The 24,480-nt window shown below is 33.0% G+C and overlaps 1 non-coding gene across 1 annotated transcript; it reads left to right on the forward strand.

The window, feature by feature from the left end:
* The first annotated feature begins 265 nt into the window (after positions 1-265).
* Positions 266-357, forward strand: LOC148761724 (small nucleolar RNA snoR8a). The gene has a single exon (XR_016027743.1). It is a non-coding gene; the product is annotated as a small nucleolar RNA snoR8a (small nucleolar RNA).
* The last annotated feature ends 24,123 nt before the right edge of the window (positions 358-24,480 follow it).

Below are 24,480 nucleotides of genomic sequence, written 5' to 3' on the forward strand. Positions count from 1 at the left end.
TTTTTTTTTACAAAAATTAAGTTTGAATTCTCCTTTTATAAAAAAAATTCAAAAAACATTTCATACCTAAAGTCAAATTTAGATGAATAACTTACATTGTGTTGGAATAAAATAATATAAAAAGACTCAATAATTTTTTTCCTTTTATTTATAATAGTACAAAACTTTATAATTTATTTGACTTGGTTTTAACTTGAGCTGAACTTAAATTAGCAAAATAAATTGATTTAGTTTTTCTTTTAAAATAATGAAGAAAGGAGATATGGAGTTAGTGATGATTATAAAAATAATTCTTCATACTGATTTGCTTAAATTGGGCATTACAAACCTCTTATTACAATATAAAATCTGAGTTACTCCACCCCTTCAATTATTTATTTATTTTTTATGTTTTTATTTTGTTTAATATTTCAAGTTATATTTTTTAGGTTGAAATTTCTTGGATTAAAAACTGTATTTATGGTTGATAGAGTTAAATATAATTGTAAATATTTGTATAATTTTATTTTGTATTTACAAATTTTTTATAGATCCAAATTAATAATTTAAATTTAAATTTAGCATAATTTGATTGTGGTATTTGAAGTTAAATAAAATCATTTTATAAGAATTTTGAGTAAATTTAAATAAAAGATAAAATGGGTAAGTGTTGTATAATTCCAAAGAATAGTTGTTTGTAAATTGTAAAAATTGGAACTAAATCAACTTATTTTGTTAATTTGAATTCAGCTAAAGTTAAATATTAAGTCAAATAAATTTCAAACTTTTATACTAGTATAAATAGAAGAAAAAAGAATTTATTTATTTTTTTATATTATTTTTTTCTAACATAATGTAAGTTATTTATCTAAATTTGACTTTAAGTATGAACTTTTTTTTGAAATTTTTTAATAAAAGAAGAATTTAAACTTAATTTTTGCAAAAAAGATAAATTAATGTACATATTTTATAATCAAATAATCAAATAAGAAATATTTATATATATTTTTTAACACTATAAATTTTTTACACTTAAATATTTGACTTATTAATAAGTATATCATCATCTATTTAAAGATTTGCATTTTTCAATTTTCTTTTCAATTTAATCCCTCAACATCTCAATTTTGTTTAATTTAGTCCCTATACTACATATTTTTATTCAATTAGTCCCTATGACGTGGCAAAAAAAATTTTTTGAAAAATTTTTTATCTATCATGTGACATGTTAGTGCCACATCAACATTATCACGTCATCATAGTAGTTCTACGTGGCATACCACGTCATCATGTAGGTGTCATGTCATCAAAATGTGCCACATCATCACTAATGTCACCGCTGATGTCATCTTTTTAACGGTAAAATTGGATGCCGTTAGAGAGAAAGACTAAATTAAAGCAATTCTCAAAATTAAGGAATAAAAATGTTACAATTTTAAATGTAGGAATTAAATTGAACAAAATGCATGAGTATAGGAACTTTCCAAATATTTTGACCTATTTTTTACAAACCATAAGTCTTCCTGTATCTAACTTTTGGTTCAAAATGTTTGTCATTCATATCTTGTTGATATCATGTAGTCATCTATTAATGTAATGGGTCAAGAGAATAGTCTATCATCATAAGAAATTAGAGCAACTCAAATCAATCACATTCAATTAAATATAATAATAAATTACAATTTAAAAAGTTCCAAAAAATCGTATTGACTAGTAGAAGTGTTCAAGTAGACAAGTGGATATTAAATTCAAAAATCCAAAATATTTAATTTGCTTATTCCAAATACTAAATCAATTTGATTTTTTTACTGAAGATTTAATCTATTCAAAACCAAACTACATTGAACTGTTCAGTTGGTTTTTAAAATCAAAATTGAATTCACATTAATTAAAAATAACATATATAAATAACATCTGAAAATTTTAATTATATAAATAATATATATAGTAATTTTAAAATATTTTATTTTATATTCGGTTTTTTTTACCATTTCAATAAAAAATTTAACCACCAAAAATAAAATTGAATAGACAAAAAAAACCAAATTTTAAAAATTTAAATAATCGTTGACTACTGTAATCAAATCGAATCAAATCAATTCGTTTCGCTTGATTTTTTGGATTTGGAATTTTTTACTCACCCATATTGGTTTGCCATTAATTAAAAATCTGATTGGGTCAGATTAGACCTTGTCGACAACTTGAAAACTCAAGCTCAAATTTGTACATGGTCCAACCCGATCCTCTTGTTTAAGTTAGTTTTATTATTAAAATAATAAAAAAACTTGTTATATTAATATTTTAAATACATTTAGACTTAAATTTTAAGTAAGACATATAGTAAAATCTCTAGAAATTAATTCTTTTGGGATCATGAAAATTTATTAATTAATCAAGATATTATTTAATCGATAAATTAATAACTTATTAATTTATACATTAATTAATAAAAAATTAATTTATCAAGATATTCCTTTCTTTTTGTTCAAAATATTGAACTTAATACATATATTGTGTATTGTGATTACACAAATATTACCTAATTATCAAATTACGAATTAACATTTGTTTAACCAAAACAAGTTTATGAATGCAATTAGTCTTTTAAATAGATTCGATGTATACCTAATTAATATACTTCATGAACTAAACATCTATAAAAACAATATTAATATCACAAACGGTAAAACTAAACACAATGACTTCTCATCTCAAAGGTGTAAAAAAAATCAATAATGACGGATGAAATGTTTAAAGTATTATGTGAATACAATATAGAAAATCCAAATTGTATCCAAAAGCAATTGCAACAATGGTGTTAGAAAAGTTTAACTTACAAGTGAGCCATGCAACAATATCAAATACGATCAGGAGGTCAAGTATTTATCAACCAATATTAATTTTCTCTTGTAATACAAGAACATTATACCAAAACTTCTTAATGCATTAAGAAAAGTTAGAGATGAGGTCCAAAGAGACATCAATTTCAAGAAAAAACAAGTAACATTAGAGTCATATTTTACAAAGTGCTCCTAATTAAGTCATGTATATATATAATTTTAAAATATAAGGAGATTATTAATTTATATGTGAAGTGAGACCTATATGTATTTTTTAAAATGTATTATCTTATAAATTTAGTGAATTATTATTACCACGTTGGTCCCAAGTTGAGACCAACTAAAAATATTATTTAATCAAAATTATTAATTTATCGAGATTTTACTGTATTATTGATTAATATAATCATTGCAACGTGTAATTCTGAGAAATTTTATAAGAAAATTAAGGTTTCAAGGTTGAGTGCCTGCCTGGCATATCCGCACGGGAAAATATCCTTTCTTGACAATTTTGAAAAATCTTCACCCATCTATGTTGAATAAGTGTGATTGCTTGCCTAAGTAATTCTACACATTGTAATAAAAAAACTATGCTTGACTTAAATTTATTACAAAAGATAAGTTTTGATCTACAAAATAAAAGTTGAATTCAAAAATACAGTTATGCAGGGGAAAAAAATTAACACTCCATATCGATCTGTTCAAAAAATGATACCAAGTAATTGTATGCTATCATGTTTTGGACTTGATCTAATGGATCTAAGGAAAACTCCCGTCACCTCAAGAGTATCCACGAAAGTCATCACCCTTTTGAAGTTGATTTCATAATCATTTATTTATTCAATATTTTTATTCTTTTTTTTTCTTTAATTTTCTTTTTATTTCTTTTTAGATTTTCTTATATTAATATTAGTAATTTTTCCATAGATTTTTCGACACTTTTAGTGAGATCTAAGAAAATTTGTCTCGCTTCGAAAGTAGTATTCAAAGAAGTCGCTACTTCCTTCAAGGCTGTGTCGGTGGATTAATTTGATGTTTTATGAAGAAATTCTGATTTTTTTTTAATTTTATTTTTTATATTATATATAATATATTTATTTTATAATTTTGTTTTTTTGTTGTTGCAATGCAAACCTCTATTTTGAAACTTTTCCTAAATTCTCCCAACAATTTTGTAAAATTTTAGAAATATTTCCTTATCTTCAAAACCTCTCAAGAAATTTTTCACTTACAAATTTCTTAAAATTTCATAGTTGCTTGGATTTATATTTAATTGCACAATCAAAATTAAAATGCATTTGTTGCAAACAATTATATAATGATACAATTTTTCAATTTATTCAAAATTTCATTTACATTTTAATATTATTTAAAATTAATCCATAATTTGGAGTATTTTCTAGGACAACTTCCAACACTTTGATGAAACCCACTGATTATTTCTCATGTTAGGAAATTTGTAGTAACATTAACAAATTTCCTAACGCCCTGTCTGATACTAGGAAGAATAATAAGGAAAGTAAAACAAAATCCTGGATTCCATTTTCCTGTGTTTAGTTAAAAAAGAGAAAACGTGGGAGGAAATCACTATAAGGAAAATAAAAAGTAAAATGTAGAATAAACAATGGTTTAGTAGGTTCCTCTGCAACCTGAACTGTCCATTAACACATTGGAACATGCTTGTCTTCCAGAAATCTGCCCATGCCATATCAACTTAAGTCTCCAACAGTGACACTGTTATATTCCTTCACTATGATCAGAGGCTACTTGCCAAAAGGCGAACACTGGTCACTGTTGAGACTCGAGACTCAAGATGTAGGAGGTAGAGGAGCTTCGAGAACTGTTGGTAATTTTTAGTGATCAAAGAATGAGTGCTGTGACCTACTACAATGGCATTGAGGCCCTGTTATAGAGAAAAATTGCTACATCTATATGGAGAGATTATAATTTAGATAGCTTGTAGTGTTAGGAGTAAAACCTCTCTAGTATATTTGTTTGTAGAGAATCCTTTGGCACTAGTATTTGATCTTTTTTTTAATTCAAGCCTAAGTCCAATTCCATCATCAGTTTATATAAGCTATTATCTGTTTTTGGTTTGACATTTATATTTGAATATGTATTTATTTGGTTACTTTTATATATTTGATTTTGTACACGTATGGTGCTGCTGCTGTATTCCATTGTATCAGTAAAGCCAAGTTAAGTTTGGTTGATTTTTTCACTTCTTTACAGGATGTTTGGTTACAGGTAGAGGAGGAGATTGTAAGGATGACCATGAGAATGATTATATTGATACAAGTGTGGATAAAAATGGAAACAAGAACTTGACTTGGACAAATGACATGTCTGATCAAATGCACAAAGGATAAAAAATAGGCTCCTCTTTTATGCTACTGTGGTTGATGAAATTTGTAAGCAATTTGGCATAGCTCGGTCGCCTAATCATGTGAGGAATTGGCTGAGGACCTAGAAGAAAACTTATACCACAGCATGTGAAATCCTAAAGAAGTCTGGATTTGGTTTTAATGCATCAATGCAAATGATTGAAGCTGAAACTGCTGTGTGGTGGACTTATATCAAGGTGAGATAATGCATATTTGCCATTATATAGGGGTTCTGTTCCAAGTAGTGCTTAGTTGAATAAAGTCCAGCCATTGGTAGTTAAAATTCCTTTAAAGTTTCAACTATCTGCAAGATGTAGATGATGTTCTGTATACGTCTTAAATCTTGATAAGTAACATCGCAAATATCTACTTTTCGACGCTTTAGTAGTTAACTCTTATCTAAATCTGTAATTATCGCCATTATTGGCAGTGGCATATATGCGCTAGCCCCAAGCCCAACTAGCGCTAATCAGCAGGCTGAAATTGAACGAACTATGTGCGCTGTCATCTGATATCAGGTTGCTAAACTAGACTCTATGATATCCGGCCTTTGTCAGGAATTACGGAGTAGACTAAGATTGAAAAACTGTGAAACCTGAGGCCTTTGTTTGAACATATCAGTAACAATTTTGCTTTAAAATTTTGTTCTTGCACTTCAAGTTTTAAAATTTCTTTAATATAGCTGACAATCACTCATTCATCCTTGCATTCATTGTTAGAGGTGGACCTAAAAATTTTTCTGAGTGGTGTCGTAACTAAATCTAATTTAATTTGTAGTCTTTGACCACATTCCTCAAAAAATTACAAAAAAAAGTAATGGATTCATTAGCATAATTAGTTACATAAAACTCTAGTATAATTAATATAATTAGTAGGTATTTTTGACACTTCAGTAGTGTCATCTAACACCACTCCACTCTATGTCGGTCTGCCCTTATTCATTGTCAAGAAACTTCATTCAAATTCAAGTTGTCACAACCCACTTCATAGATGACAAAGGCAAATTAAAGGTGCAGCTTTCGTTACAACAAAATTGAGTTTTAACCACATTTCTTTACGACATATTTTTTTTATCGTAAAATCTTAAAAAGTGCACCTATTTAAACTTTTAGCTTCCCTTTTTTTACATTTAGTAGCAATATACAAAAGTGCAACCTTTGCTAGTTGACGCCGGGGCATTGTGAAGACATTTGGGCATTGTGAAAGACACCAATTGTGGCGAGGTTAGAAACCCCACTAAGGTCAATCACCTATCTTGACAAGGTTGAAGACCCCACTAAGGTGACAAAAAGCCAAAATCCCACTCAAGTTAACCAAGTCAAAGATACTAGAACCTATTGATCTTCTGAAAAGAATTTAGAGAAATAAGCACTTTTGTTTAAGAGAATATTATTTATTTATATTTAACTTAAATGTCTTATAACTAAGCCTAAGGGTCTTATTTATAGTATTATAAGCCCACGTCCTAATAAAATTCTACTTCTAATTGTCTAATACAATTAGGGTAATTAAAGTAAATTTAAATAAAATAAGTATTTCATTCCTAAATAGATAATGACTAGCCTAATAAATAATAATTCATAAAATACTAAAAATCCTAATAAAAATAAGAAAAGAATCTCAATCTAAACATAATAAAGAAAATAAAATCCTAAACCAACTAAAATTAGAAAATCTAAATGAATTAAAATAGAATTCTTGATGCTCCTGCATCATTCTCCTCGAGTCAGAAAAAGACTCAACTTCGACAAGTAGGCCTTGACATACTTCTTGTAGATGTCTGGATCTAAATACTATCATGCTTCACACCAACTATTTGAATAATTCATTTGGTGTTTTGAAGGTTGTTTTCCATTCATCTCTAAGTCATATTCGAATTTGGTGATATCCACTCTTTAAATAGATCTTTAAAAACACCTTGGAACCAACTAGTTGATCAAGCATCTCATCCAATCGAGGAATAGGAAAACGATACTTGACTATAATCAGGCTTTTCTCCAAAAGTTGTTTGACTTAATGTTGTAACTCCTTATGCTCTTGCGGACTCATGCAATAAGTAGGCTTGTTTGGGATTATAGAGCCATGGATACAATCGACCACATGCTGAATATCTCGCATTGATGGCAGTCCATGGGGTATCTCATCAATTACAACATCACAGAACTCCTCAATTATGGGTTTGACATCTTTAGATAAAGGTGAAGATACTTCATTTTCTTCACAAACTAATAAGAGGTATATGAATTGACTCACAATAAGCTTTGTTTAAGCTAGACACAGTGATGAATGCTTTATCTTCCTCTTGTCTTTTTGGGCAGTTATTTGGCTTTAATGGAGTCAACATAATTTTTACTCCATTCTTGAAGAAATAATAAGTATTCTTGCATCTATCATGATGAGCTTGACGATCATTTTGCCATAGGCATCCCAACAACAAGTGGCATGTGTCTATTGGGATAACATCACACCAGATTTCATCTTGATACTTATTTCCAATAGAGAATTGAACACAACAATGCTTCGTTACCTTAACTTCATTTTCTTTTCTCTGCCATTGTAGCATATAAGGATAACAATGTACTTAAGTTAGAAGTTTCAACTTTTCCACTAAGTAGTTGCCAACAACATTCTCACAGCTTCCAATATCAATAATGACATTACAAACATTCCCTTGAGATGTGCACCTTGAATAAAATATGTTGTGACGAAACCAACTTTCATCTTCAATCATCATAGTAATGTTGAGGTTACAGTGAACAACAAAAGCTTCTCCATGGTTGGCAGAAACTTTTTCTATCTCATCGTTATTGAATATTTCTCGCTCATCCTCTACTTCTTCCATGCTAGGTTCTTTCATAACTTATTCTACTACTAGAGAGATAATTTTTCAATTTGGACAATCAGAAGCAATATGCCCAAATCCTTAGCATTTGAAGCACTTTTTGTTGACATTAGAAATACGAATAGAAGTGGTTTTTTTATTGTTATTGTTTGAAGTTCTAGAAAAGTTTACCTTTGGAAGTGGACTGGTTGTTGAACTTTGTCTCCCACGATTTGAGGTGGAATATTTTTGTCTATATGAATGCACTAAGGTCTTCCATGATCGTTGTTTCTCAACCTTTAATGCTAATCCGATGACATCAATTAAGTTTTAGTATGATTGTAGTTGAACAACATCTGCAATTTCAAAATTAAGACCTCTAAGATAACAAGTTTTAGTTTGCTCTTCAAGTTCATGGACATCGCACTTCATATGAAATTGTTTAAACTCCATTATATATTCTTCCATCGACATTGTTTCCTATCGATAATGCTCAAAAAGGAACTTACATTTGAGTTTTCGACTCATGTTATCCCATGTTTTGATTTTATTGCAACCTTCTTTTTCTCGTTGTCATTTAAGATTTTCCCACCAAATAAAGGCGTGCCTCTATAATTTAATTGCAACAAGTTTCACACGTTTTTCATCAAGAATATCTTTGAGCTCAAAAACTCTTTCCACTATGCAAAGCCCGTCAAGGAAGTCATTAGGGTGAAGTTTTCCTTCAAACTCAAGAATATTGACTTTGATTCCCAAATCTCTAGTAACAGTAGTTCTCAGGTGACAAATAGGTATTTCTTCATCAAAAAATAAATTTTGATGGAAAGGGTTGGTATCATCCTCTTCATCACTAGAGCTTCTGTTATTGATTTTAGCAACATCATGACTTGTGAGTTTCTCTTGTAATTCTTGAATTTGGCAACGTAGTTCTTGAATCTCGATCTCATGATCATTTATTTGATGATTTAGACGTCTTGGCAGCATTTTGTTGACTCAACAAGAAGAGTCGAAGCTAACAATGACAAAAACCTAAACTACGTAGTGAGTAATGATCTTCCCGCTTTGATACTAAACTAATGTCGAGGTATTGTGAAGACACTTAGGTTTTGTGAAAGACACCAATTATGGTGAGGTTAGAAACCTCACTAAAGTGAATCACCAATCTTGACAAGGTTGAGAATTCCACTAAGGTGAAAAAATAGCCAAAATCCCACTTTAGTTAGCCAAGCTAAAGATATTAGAATCTCTTGCTCTTCTGAAAAGAGTCTAAAGAAATAAACACTCTTACTTAAGAAAATATTATTTATTTATTCTCAACTTGAATGTCTTATAACTAAGCCTAAGAGTCCTATTTATAATATTATAGGTGCACGTCACTAATAAAACTCTATTTCTAGTTGTCTAATATAATTAGAGTAGTTAAAAAGAAATTTAAATAAAATAAGTATTCTATTCCTAAATAGATCATGACTAGCCTAATAACATGATAATTCTTAGAGTATTAAAAATCCTAATAAAATTAAGAAAAAAATCTCAATCTAAAAATAATAAAGAAAATAAAATCCTAAACCAGTTAAAATTAGAAAATCTAAATCAATTATAATAGAATTCTAAATGCTCCTGTATCACTAGTGTACGTAATTTTTATAGTTATATTTTATTTATAATGCATCTAAAAATTTATATAGTGAAGTCAAATCTACAAAAATGTTCTAAAAACCATAAAAAATGTTATTAAAAATATTTTTAGCAGCACATTTTAAAAATGTGTTATCTTAAATCAATATTGTTGTAATGTTTTACTAATTAGCAAAGTTAAAATTGCATTAGCTTGGAAATTTTAATTTGCTGCTTATGTTTTTCTTTAAAGTTAAAGCAATACTTGATTTGTAGGCCCGTCCTAAAGTTGCTTCATCTCGATATAAGATGATTCACAATTATCATAAGTTAGACTTTCTTTTTGGAAAGGGTTGAACTAGTGGAAGTCTTGCAGCAGGTCCAAGAGAAATGCAACTTTGTTGGAAAATGGAGAAAGGTTTTATAAATGCTACTATCCTTGAGTTATTTGAGGATGAGATGAATCACTTGGATGATCATGTCGGTTCTGAAACTCATCAACATGATCAAACTTATGAAAAGGCCTCACCATGTCCTAAGCCATCATCTTTATGCAAGCCAAAAAGGAAGAAAAGCACTTGACTTTGTGAGCAATGAATTGAAGTCTATTAAAACTAGCATAGAAGCAATTGCAGTAGCTCGAGTGAGGTAATCCTAGACATTATACAAAAGAACATTTTGTATGAAGAGATAATGAAAATTGGTGGCATCAGTGATGAATGTGTGATAAAGATCTGTCAAGGTCTTTCTCAAGATATGAATTCAGCTTGCACATACCTTGCTTGCCAAAAGAAAAAAGTTAACTTTGGAGCTATCCTTTTTGCTAGTTAATTGACTTTTAGTTAGCTTATCCACGACAATAAGTTGTACATAGTGAAGCATTAGTGCGCAGATAGAATAAGGTTTTGGCAAATGGTCTAAACAAGCTGAAACTATCCTCACAGAAATCAAGTTTTATATTTTGGTGTTCGATAACAAAAAATTGATGAAAGTGTGGTTAAAGTGTTGTCAAGCTTCACCATCAATAGGGTGTCTAAGCACTTCATCCTTATTTTGATTATGGGTGTGCCATATTGTCAAGCCCAGCTCTATTATATACTTGCCATGTCATTCATGTACTTGATAGCATGTCTGCATACTAGGATGCCTCGAAAAATCGTTAAAAATCGATATCGTACTTAGTGGTACAATTAAGTCGATTAAAGCCTCGAACTAGTCCAAATAGAGATTTTAGAATGTATTTGAGAGTTATTGAACCTTAGAATGTCTTAAAATGGTGATTTGGAGTTCAAGGATTAATTTGGAATCTAATCGAGAATTTTTATAACGTAAGGGAAAAATGGTCATTTTGCCACCCGAGAGAAAAATTGGAATGTTGGACAAGATTTTTGACCAAGTTTGACTAATTGGAGCATAATTTGAATTTAAGAAGTGAAAATTTTCAATTTCGACATTTTTTCGAGCATAAAGGCAAACCGGCCATTCTATGTGTCATGAGGACGTAATTAGAATTTTTAAAATTTTACACCACCGTGACACTTGTCAAGCCCATGAATTTCACCTATTATCATTTTTATACTTTGGATAATTAAGGTATTAAATGTGGTGGTAAGAAAATGCTTAATAGTTAAGTTTTAACCATGAACCATTTACACGTCGACACGTGTCAAGCTTTAATTCTTTTATAATTTTCCTTATAAACCAACATAAACCTCTCCCAATTCTTCTTTCATTGCCGTGCAAGCCAAAGAAAAGGGGGGAAAGAATAGAAACAACCCTTGAGGAAGAAAATTCAAGAGAAATTCATCGGTTACCGAAAAACGAAGCGATCTAAGGTAAGATTTCATGATTTTAGCTTAAGATTCACCTCTCCCATGCTTTCCTTTTCATTTTCTGTGGTTGAAACCCAAACTTTCATGAAGGAAGTCATGTTGGCCGAATCAAGGGGGGAAGTTTTGATGATGGTTTTTGTTAGATTTCATAATATCTAGGTGTATTTAGTGGTTTTGTGATATTTGGTATGAAAAACAAGCAAGAAAACCATATGTCCTTCACTAAACCCTCCTTGGCCGAATTTAATAGGGGAAATATTGATGATGAATTTTGTTATATTTCATATTATTTAGCTCATATTTGATGATTTATGGTGTCAGATATCGACAATTGTTATCGAAAAGTATAGTGCCTTTAGTAAACAACTTGAACGACACCGAGAAAATCATGGTAAATGGACTTGAATTTGATTTCTAATGATATATATAGACTTATTGGACTGTATTGACACTGATTAGCACGTTAGTTCGGAATCGGAATGAGTTTCGGATGTGATCATTTAAGTCACAATCAAGTTTATTGAGGTACTTTGGGTGTATTTGGAGTACCGAAAGTGCAATGAATCTATTTGGAGTTGAATCAGATGTTTTGGCTAATTAAACAGTGTAGAGTGCGAGTTAGGTCGAATACCATTTCAGTCCAATAACAATTGAACCTACGTAGAACACCATCTTTAAGTGATTATTCGAACATTCCTTATCCAATTTCATGCATTCATATAGAGCTTGGAATAGTTTTATAACAGTTTGGCACAAATGTATTGAATTACTTGTTGTGTATTAGGTATAGGTGGTGAGCCCTTTGGTAAGGGCAAAGATATCGTATTCGAGGACCAAGAGTAGGAGTACTCCCGTTGTTGTGAGTAAACAGACGATCATCTTAACTATCTAAAGTAGTTTATACTCGTTTTTATGATTTTAAAGAATAATGAACTTAAATTGTAAACTATTATGTTTTATAACTGAAGTGTTGGTTAAATGAAATGAGATTCATAATTCGGTTTGAAATTGAATCCTGGTTTTGGAAATTGAGTAAGTAGAGACTATATACTTGTGTTATATATATATATATATGTTTTGACTATTGGTAGTTATGCCGACCTCACTTTGTAATAAATGTATCGGCATAACGGGATTTGTAATTGACATATGGTTTGAATTGATGGCTTATGACAATGTGACGGCATGAATGGCTAGATTTGTGTTTGTGTGGAATATACGAACTATTTTGTTTACCTTGACAGGTTGGGTAATATTATATTAGCCATGTCATATTGCCAGAATTTTATTGATTTGGTGGGGTAATTGATTAGCTTACTGCATTTGGTGAGTTTCCGTGGACCTGCCTATTAGAGGGTCATGGTAAACCCCATCATATTTTACCTTAGTATGACAGGCATGGAGGGTATCTCTTAAGGTAGTTTAGAGTTCACTTCATGCTGAACCACCACGTGAGCGTGAAACTCAGCTAACGCCAATGAACGGTTGTGTTTTTAAACGTAAAAACATGTTTTATGTGTATATGTTATTTTAACAGACTTGGCGGACTCGGTTGGATGTCAGCGCAAGGTGTCACCGAGTATAAGTTTTGGCACAAGCCAAGTTTTTAAGAGAGTCATAAGCCTTGTTGATCTTTTTTATGAAATGTAAGTATTTTATATGGGTTGAAATGAGTTTTAATGTTATGAATCATATTATGATGAGATGTTTTAAATTGTCTCCATTTACTCGGCTTTAGATGTTATAGATGATCTTTGCTTACTCACTGGGTTTATAAAAACTCACCACCCTTCTTTCACCCATTTTAAGCTTACGGCAGTCTGTAGACCATCGATTTTGTCGAGGGTTTGCTTTTGGATTAGCACCCTTAGAAATCGTAGGTTTACAATCGTGTTTATTTTTGTTATTTTGGGGCTCACATGTCATTGTAGAATACTTTTGTATACCTTGGCACAGTGTGCTATTATATATACAAATTTATTTTGTTATTACTTTTCATTAACTGTTTACATAGAATTTTATAAATATTGTTTTATATAAAAATGGAATATTTTATTCAATATTTTTATTTAGTTTGATTAGCTATAATTTCACTTTAAATGGATTATTTATATACCTAAGTTTGTTTTTAGATATGAAATGTATATTTTATATATATATATATATATATATATATATATTATACTTTTAGCAGGTTTCGAAATTTTTGAGTAAAATAACCAAAATACCCCTATTCGGTAGAAATTACTTTTTGATTGTCTTTGATTTGAAAATAGTCTATATTCCTTTAAAACATGATATTTAGTAACTGTTGCTCACAGGGGAGGCGAAGAATTGATGCTAGAGCCTTATGAGGTTTAGGTTGACATTCCGGGTAAGATATGTCTATCAAGACATCGCAGCGGTTGTCACAAGCTCAAAAAAAGTATCGGGTCATGACACATATCATGTGCTCTGTGATTTTTGCTAACATATAAAACTTTTATAATCTCTGTATAAGTGGTAAGTAGTGCAAAATCTTGTAAGAATTGTTTTTTTGTCTTGTCTCACTTGATTTAGTCAATTTATACTGAAGATGACAACATACCAAACAATATGTCAACTTAGCAATTTCTTTATAAATTTACATGCAATTGTTTTTATATGCATGCATTTGAACATAATCAAGTCCAAGTTTCATCGTCATTTATTCATTTTATAAGATTTCAAGGTAAAGGTTTGTTTAATGGCAACATATTTTTTAATATCCTCATGAGACGATCAAAACATGACTTGCTCGTGTTAAACTTTGACTTACAATTTAAAAGTTGCAACACGTTGATAACCTTGTGTGTTTTGTGAAACTTGACCACAATGGTTCATCCACGCCATTCAACAGGGTCTAGAAGCTAGTTGCATTTTGATTAGGATCTTTCTCCTCAAACCTTAACTCATTATTTTTTTTTTTTTGAAAAGCCTTAACTTATTACCACGACTAGCATTGAAATCAAAATTCAAACATACAACATCGTTAACCGTTTTAGCTTATAGATTTTGTCTTCCTTTTTACACATCGGTTCAATCTTATCTCTACTTCTTAATGATTGCCCAACTTCACATTTTCCATATGCATCCCATATCTGGTGTAAGCACTAGTGAAATCCTTATAATAAACTTGCTAACACATCTCATCATCACTTAGAAACTTATTTTATACACTAACAGCAAAGAAATTTATCTTATTCCCATTACGTGCAACAATTAATGCCTTTAATTTATATTTTAATGAGGAAAGTGTAATTTCCACTTGTTTTTTAAAAGAGAAGTGTATTTTATTATCATGGAAACCATCCTTACAATGATTTATCTAAAAAAAAAACTATCCTTACAATGTTCGATCTTCTATCAAACTAAAACTGGCATCTAACCTAGTTAACCACTATCAGACACCTTGTCTCATAAAATTTGAGCCAACTTAAAAGAGGGGCAAGCTTGTAAGGAAGCGCACATGCATCCATTGTCTTTCATATGTTGACGAATGGCTCCATCCAATATCATCAAGAAAAGTGAGCTTCAATTCATAGAGTTTCTTCTTTTGAGGCTCTCCATCATCCTGAATCATGTCATTTAACACCTAGCACGAGTGCACGACTTCTTTTGCATAACTAAATTGGCATAATTTTGATTCACTGCTGCAATTAGTGATTCCAAAGATGTAGTTAAAGAACATTGATCATCACTCATATGTATCTTTCTATCCTTTTAACAACGCTTGTCTTATTAGAAATAGTGACTAAGATTTCTTAGACAAGTGGCTAAAGAAAACCTCATCAAAGAAATATGGATGTAACAAGGAGAATTTACAATTCATTTAAACAAAAAGATATTTCATACTAGCATGGGAAGCCAAGCCAAATAACTATTTGAGAGAGTTCTTGTTGTGTAATATGAAATTTTAGTGATCTGTTATACTATAATGAATGAATGTTGGTATTGTATTTATAGTTTAAAAAGTGGTAAACTTACTAGAAAAACAATGAGAAACGAGTTGAGAAAAACGAAACTAACACATTGATTTTTCATTAATTAAAAATGTATGTACATCACTACATAAGTAGCATACAACATAATTCAAACAAAGCATCATTAGTTCTTTGGCTATACTGCAACACAATGTAGAAGGTAAACATCCTGCCTGTGCATTCATAACCTGCATGTCACTATCATAAAACAAAATAACAAGTAAACCAAAAAAATGACAGACACAAGCATGTACAGGTGTCAAGTGGTGGTTTTTTAGACCCTTTACTTGCATCCTCAGACTCCCTTTCAACAAGTTTTAAGCTTAAGTCAACCTAAGTCTTCCAAAACCATGTGTGAGTGGCAACCCTTACAAGCAACACAATTATGCAAGATGAATGCAAGCACATAAGTAAAAAAGGCAAAAAGGCTTCAGGCACACAAGCACATAAGGCACAAAGCCTTCAAGCACACAAGCAAGCAAGATATGCTAAACAAGTAAATGTGTGTAAAACAAGATTGAACAAGAGGGTTTATATAAACAAGTAAAGATAGCAAAGCTTCTTTAACTAACGAATCATCAATTGCACACATGTCTCAAGAGGGTTTATATAGACAAAGTACCCCCAAGTAGCTACCCTATATATACAAGCCATTTAAGAGCCTAAAGGTTGCTCATTCTCTCTAATAGCCAAAATATGGGTCTGAAGGCTAGTTAGGTTCAAATTGAACAAGAGGCTCCCCCATATTGTTTTGGACATTTTACCCATCTAGTGGATCATTGGTTATAGTGTTGCCTTATCTACCTATTAGTGCTACGTGTAGGACTGCAAGCTAGCTTAATGGTACGTGTAGTCTGCCTTGCTAAGTGCAGCCTAGCTTGTCTACATGATGTAGGTTGCTGCGCACCCCAAGTAAGCTGTTAGCATGCCTCAACACCAAAGGGGGTTATTTCCCCATTTTATGGGTACGATGAAATAGGGGTTACTAAAAAACCTTTCTCCTCACCTACAGACTTGATAGGCACACTCAGCCTTCTTCGACATCTTAAACTGGGAGCCATGACACCATCCCCCACCTAAGCTAGCAATGTACTAGTTGCCTCATGGAAGGAATCAACCTTATTCTAAAACTACCACAAGTCTTTCAAATACTCTCAACTAGCTTTGATCTCGAGTAGTCCCTCTCACTTCACAAGGCACTGATGCCTTTGTGTATGATACTTCTACCTTAACACCCTGCCAACCAGCACCTCCTTTACTTCTCCCTCATATATAGCTCGAACCCCCATTCGTGCTCTATGGATCACAATTGGGATCCTCCTTGATCCCATGTTAAAGCTTAACTATACTCACATGGAAAACTAGATGCATCTTGGGTTTGGGAGGCATGTTCAGCTTGTAAGCCACCCAACCTATCTTTTTAACCACCTTGTAGGGCCTATTGTATCTTTGCACTGGGCCTTTGTCGATCCCCTTATGCCTCTACACCAAGTGGAACTTTATCATCACCATGTGACCTATATTAAAATGAGCCTATTTTTGTGACTTTTTTGCCATTTCTTAGCCCTTTTAATGGCCTTGTGGAGTCACACTCAAGCCATTTCTCATTGTTTTTCCCATGCTTGAGCATGCTTATAAACAGCAAGGGTTGAACTAGGCTATCCCATTGCTATCATGCTAGGCATATGTGATTATTGTCCAAACACTATCTCAAAGGGTTTCTGACCCATGGACTAACTACGTTGCAGGTTGTGAGAACACTAAGCCACATCAAGCCATCAAGGCTAGTTTATCTAATTGCTGCGCGTAAAGTATAGCAGAAAGAGCTTCAACATCGCATTCACCTTCCTAGTCTGCCTATTGGACTATGGGTGGAAACTACTGGAAAAGTATAGCTCAGACCCTAACAACTTGAACAATTCAATCCATTACCTACCTATGAACAAACCATCCCTCTCATTGATGATGGTTTTGGGGACCCTTCAATATTTCATCACATGCATCATAAACAGCCGAGCTACCTCCTCCATTGGAGACTTTCGAGTGGTATCTATGAATGTGGCACATTCAGAGAATATGTCCACAACTACCATAATGCTTCCAAACCCGTCAACTTAAAGCAATCCAATGATAAAATCCATGTTAACATTGTCCCACGGCTTGTTCAGCACTAGTAAAGGATCAAGCTATCCTCCCAACCTTTTTTGCTCAACCTTGTCCTATTAGCACACCAAAAAAGTCTTCGCATACCCCTCCACATCTTCCTTTAAATGGGGTTAATAAAATTTTGCATTGATCAATGCGAATGTCTGATTTACAACAAGGTGCCCTACTCAACAACTATCATGGCACTCTTTCAGAATCTGCTTATGTAGGCCCCCATGTTATGGCATATACAACATATTGCCCTTGGTGTACAACAAGCCCTTATGCTCCCAAAACCTTTTAGTCTTGCTTTCCTTAGCATGCTCAAGTATCAACTGAGTTATAAGATCATGCACCAAACCCTATCTAATGCGTGACAACAACTCTCTACTTGCCTTTGTAATCCCTACTAGTGTGGCCTTATGACTCAAAACATCCACCACTAAATTAGCCATGCACAGCTTATATTCTAGCTCAAAATCGATCTTAGCCAAAAAGTTTTTCCATCTGACTTGCTTGGTGTGAGCTTTTTTAGACTTTGGAAGTATATGGTGGCCCACTATTAGTCTTGACCACAAATTGAGCACCTAGTAGGTAATGTCTCCACATGCATAAGCAATGGACTACCGCCAACATCTCCTTCTCTTAAACGATGTACTTTTTTTCAATCCATTAAGCTTTCGACTCTTATACATGATGAAGTGTCCCCCTTGCATTAATACTACACCAATGTCATAGTCGTTCGCATTTACGACTGCTTGTGGTCAGCTAGCCCCAACATTGGTTGCTCACACAATGCTTTCTTTTCCCCATCGAAAACTTGTTGGCACACTAAGTCACATGTTTAAACTTTGCCCTTCTTCTACGTGTCTATGAGAAAAGTGACAATGGCTAAGTAGTTCTAAACTAACCATTTGTAAAAATTGGCCAGGCCCAACAAGGATGTCAACTTCCTTACCTTGGTAGGAGGCTCCTTGTCACAGCCCAATTTCTGGGCCATGACCGGCGTAAGGGCCCAATGGGCTCAGCCCACCAAGCCCAAGCAAGCCTACTTACATGATCTTAACATTAATCCATATTCTTTTAGAATTCGAAATTCATAACACTAAATTACAATTCCTTTGAAAACAATTCATAAAGCCCAGTCATGCATTCATAATGGTATCATCAACCATTATATACATATATAGAATAACAAATGAACCTTAATGTTTCACATCAAATATCCATATACACATAATTAGACCTCGACCGTCAGCGGAGTGACTCTGGGCACGATTGATAGCACTTAGTGGCACGTTAAACCTACCGAGCAATGTATAGGGAGGAGCTCCTCATCCTAGGATCTAATCACCTTTAACTCAGAAAACCTAAAACATGAATTTTAAAAAAAAATGTGAGTACAAACTCAATGAGTGAACATAGGAGGGGAACAAGCAACGTTAAGGAAGGTTTAGAAATCATGATACACATATTTGAAAATAATGCAATTTAGTTTAGCTCTTATCAAAACCCCTCATGTAAACCCTAAATGAGTAAATGACTTGATAAAAAGGGTCCATGCTCAACAAAGGATTTGAAGAGTGAAAACTTTAATAGCATTCATGCAATTCAAGTCAAGTAAACAACGGGTCCTCGCTGCAGCGAAAAGGCATTCTAGCTGCAGCGAGATTCCGACCAGCATTACCCCTCCAAATCCAAGAATTTATCACTGTAGCGAGAATGAATCTCGCTGCAGCAACAGAGCACCATGAAAAAGTTTCCTTTCTTTCAAGAAAAAGCCATCCTGCTAAAATGACAAAAAAATCAACATGAAACGCATAATAATTCCCAAAGTTCAACATGCAAGATTCACATGTGCAATACCATATACCATACTCATGAACTTTCTATAACACACATATCTATATATGTATATATATATATATATATATATATTTATATATATATATATATATATATATATATCCATCACCATACACACCCTCCCATCATCATCTGCTCATATGCACTCTCACTAGCACATGGCTAGGTCAGCATCGGCTTATGCGCACTCCTACTCGCACATAGTCTGGTCAGCATCGGCTTATACGCACTCCCCCTCGCACATAGTCGGGTTAGCATTAGTTTATGCGCACTCCCCCTCGCACATAGCCGAGTCAGCATCGGCTTATGCACACTCCTACTCACACATAGCTGGGTCAATATCATTACACAACATTATTTGTATACACACACACACACACACACACACACACATATATATATATATATATATCAACATAGTATATGAGCACATAAGTCCGTCCTATTACACATTTCACATTTTCATAACATCAAAATATTTTATCAAAGGCTTGTTCCCAAGGCACACGTTTTTAAAGACAAGTTGGAATAAATCATTCAATGTTTCATACCAATACAATTATGTCTCCTAAAACAATTTTGAAATGCAAGTTCACTCACCTTACGATAGCGGGATTTTACATCGCTATTTGATCGAAGGTGTCTTTGATTATTTTCACTGGCCGATCGCTCGATGTTTACTCCGGCACGCCACCACAATACTCTAACGTTATCTTCGCACTTCTTAACAATAATACGAACTCAATATATTTAATTATATACGTATACGGGCAGCACTTTGATCAATTAATCCTTACTCAAATTTATATTTTTCATCCTATCATGAAACTATCTTCAATTAACTCACATCTTAATACACTTTTTACTAACATTACTTATATCCATTGCTTACGTAATTCCTTAAATTATATCACCGGCAACTTAATTATGATGTCACTTGCCTACTTCAACCTTTCTAAATAATTTTCACCCAAATCCATCTTATATTTCTACACATAATCCACATTTATGGCAGCAACAATTATTCCCACTTTCACTCGATTATTTCCTAGTTTACACGCATCGTTATCTATCTAACTTTCAATACTTTGTTTCTCAATCTTCCATCCACAATATTTCTTTTTTATTTCTTTCAAACAACATGCCATACAATCTTAACAATTTTCAACTAGCTTAGGCAAATAAATCTTTTCAACAACCATAATTCCTCACAATATTCAACTAACCGTAAGCTTTAAAATATAGTGTTAAGCTTACCGTTTTCCTTTTCCACTTTGAGTCCTTCATGTACCCATGGGTTTATTGGCTTACATGTTACCAATTTTTCTCCAATCAAGCCAATCTTTGCTGCCACAAGACATTTCTCTAAGTCACTAACTCATTTTCAAAGACTACTCAAGCAAAAAACAAGAATCCTTACCATTCCTTGCTTGAATCACCAAAACCAAGCTTTTTCTTCCTTTCTCTCTTTTTCTTTCTTCTCCTCCTAGGGTTTTGGTGTACTGGAAATTAGGGTTAAAGGCTGTAAATTAATGCTTAAGAAGTTTAGAGAAGAAAGGAAAAGAAAACATGGAAAGGAAAGTGAAGAAAACTTGATTTCATGGTGGATAAAGAGAAAATGGCATGGAAGCTTCAAGAATGGCGTGGAGCATGGATGAAGAAGAAGAAAAATCGGCTGGGGGAAAGGATAAGGTCGGTCTTGGCCTAAAAAAATAGAGTCAAATATTCCTTTGGAAGCTTTGACCAAACTTCACATAAAATTATCGTTTTGCCCTTTTTTGTTTCCTTCCATTTTAATTTAGTCCTCCCAACACTCATTTAACTCCAATTTCCTTCTATTACCTTCTCCTACACATGCACAAACAAAGTATGAAGTTTGTACTCCAACGCAATGTCCCCATAATATTTAAAATATTTATTTCCCCGCGCTATCTTTACTTAATAAAGACATGCGGCCCCATTAACATCATTTTTCTCCAAAAATCCTCTCATTCTTCTTCTCCCCCACTTAGATTGACCATATACTCCTTCTTCACGAAAAATTTTGACACTGAATAAAATATTAATATTTTAATATTATTTTATTAATAAAATACCTTATTATGCCTCAATTGACTTCCGAATCACTTTTTTGTATCTTGCAAATTCTTCTTCGATAAAAATATCATTATTCTATTATTATTTTCTCGTGTGCGAAATATTTTATCTCAACTGTTCTCTTCATCTTTCATCACTTTTAAACATTATAATTAACCTCAATTAGTATCTAATAAGCTTTATTAGTCACCACATCAAGTACAGGGTATTACACTTCCATTCTAGGATGACACTCACCTTGGTTAGGTCCATCCATATCTTCCTCTCACCAATAATATGCCCAAGGAGTAGTAGCTCATGAAATCCAAAACAACATTTTTTGTTTCTTAGCATAGACCTAATGCTATCTAAAGGCATCAAACAAAAGTCTCAAGTGCTGTATGTACTCATGTAAAGTGCGATTATAAACAACATTATCATCGAAGTCCACTATTGAAATTGATCAAGGAAAGGCTTGAAGTACCTTGTTCATGAGTGTATAGTAGGTTGTTGGGGTATTGGTGAGTTTGAAAGACATAACTAGAAACTCATAGGACCTATACCTCGTCTCACAAGCTGTCTTAGAAATGTCCCCACAACTATTTGCACTTAATAATAGACAAATCATAGGTCTAATTTCCAGAACCACTTAGCACCCCCAATTGATCAAACAAGTTAAGCAAAATGAGGTACTTAGTTATCAACTTGTTTAAACCCCGATAATCAATACCTAGCCTTAAAGAGCCATTATGTTTATTCTGAAACAACACCAAAGCATTGAAAAGAGACTTATGACCAATCTCATGTTGGGATCTTGTGGAACGGTGCATACAAGTGTCACGACCCAAATTTCGAGCCATGACCGGCGCATGGGCCCAATGGACGTAGTCTACTAAGCCCAAGCAAGCCTACGTATATTACTTTTTTATCATTCCATCCCACGAGTTACTAAAGTCATAATTCAAAATCTCAATTCGAAATGATGAAAACCATTGCCAACTCGTACTGGCATTACTCATTAAAATATACACATATTGTCTACAATATGTATTCTAATAATTAACATCAGATTTGTCTATACATGTCAAAAAAAGACTCGATGTCTAGCGGAGAAACTCGATGAATGTACAGCTACTGAATATCGAGACACCTACCAATAGTCGAGTCTACAAAGGCACCTCGACCTAGTTACCAACTGCCTCATGATCTGAAAACATGAAGTTGAAAACGGTGAGTATAAACCCAGTGAGTGAACAAGGAAGGGAACAAGCAACAGTAAAAAAAGATTTAAAAATCATGATGCACTTATTTGAAAACAATGCAATTTAATTTAGTGCTTATCAAAACCCCTCAAGAAAATCCCTACCATTAAATCAGTTAATGTAAAGGGTCCATGCTCAACTATGGTACTAAAAAAGTGGAAAATAGCGCAGCAATCGATCAAGATACTAAGCGAAACAGAAAGTTTTTCGCTGGAGCAAGATTCAAGCCATAAAACACAAACTTTCTCGCTGCAGCGAAAACCATGTCTGGTGAAACCCTCGAAACCCGAGAGTTTCTCGCTACAGTGAGAATGAATCTCGCTGCAGCGAGAAATAGGCACCAGGAAAAATTCCCCATTCCCTCAAGAAAAGGCCACCCTGTTCACATGACAAATGCAACATGAAACACATATAAATTCCCAAAGTTTAACATATCAAATTTCACATGCATTTCAATCATATATCATATTCATGAGCTTTCATTTCATAAACATAGATATGCATAAATACATAGATAAACACCAATATCACCATCATCACACCCAGTTCATATGCATCCCCCCACATCGTGCACATAGCCGGAGTCATCGTGTGCATCCCCCCACATCGTGCACAGTCAATGTCATCATGTACATCCCCCCACATCATGAACACGGGCACTATCATCATCCACCTCCCTCACCACACCATCACTGGCATGTGCATCCCCCCACATCATGCACACAAGCACTATCATCATCCACCTCCCTCACCACGCCATCACTGGCATGTGCATCCCCCCACATCGTGCACACACACGGTTATAATCATCATACACAATATCAATCATCATGCACACCACATATATATATATATATATATATATACACCACCAAAATGTAATAGTGCATAAATCCATAACCAACCACATGTCACAACATAAAGGCAATTTCTAAAGGCTTATTCCCAAGGCACTTGTTTTTAAGAAAAGCTGGATAAATCATTCAAATGTTTGTGCAATTTCATTCACATTCCCAAAATAAGTTTTGAAATGCAGTTCACTCACCGGTATTATTTGAGCCTTTAGCCAATCCTAACTTCCTTTATTGTCCAAATGGGATGATTGGGCTTCGTTGGAACCTATCATCACATTAGCATCACCAATTTGTCAATTCACATACTTATAAAGTCTAAAGCTTTCTCTTAGCTAGCTTCCAATTGCCATTTAAATGGCTATCTATTTTCACTACCCTAATCACTCTGAAATGAGTGGATAACCTTAACTACAATATTCACAAGTCTACTTACTAATCATTCCCAACACAAAAATAAAAAAATAAATTCTAATTCACTACTCACCTTGGTAGCTTGTAACTTTGAAATTCTTTCCAATGAATTTTCCAAGCTATTATGGGAGTTTTCTCTCTCTTTCTCTCTCTAAACACCTAGCTAGTGAGAGAAAGTATGAAAGTGGAAATTTTCAAGGGTTTTGAAGTAAAAGAGTGAAAGGGCACAAGGGTTCCATGAAAAGGTGCACAAAGACATGAAAATTGGAACTAGAGAGAGAAAGTTATGAAGTTTTCATACCATGCTTCCATGGAAAGGGAAACAAACGTGAGATGGAAGGAGGAAGAAGAAGAAACTGCTAAAAATTGAAGAAACTGCTAAAAATTGAAGA

The sequence above is a fragment of the Theobroma cacao genome, chromosome 7 (genome assembly GCF_053813885.1).
Source record: "Theobroma cacao isolate CCN51 chromosome 7, ASM5381388v1, whole genome shotgun sequence".
NCBI lineage: Eukaryota > Viridiplantae > Streptophyta > Magnoliopsida > Malvales > Malvaceae > Theobroma > Theobroma cacao.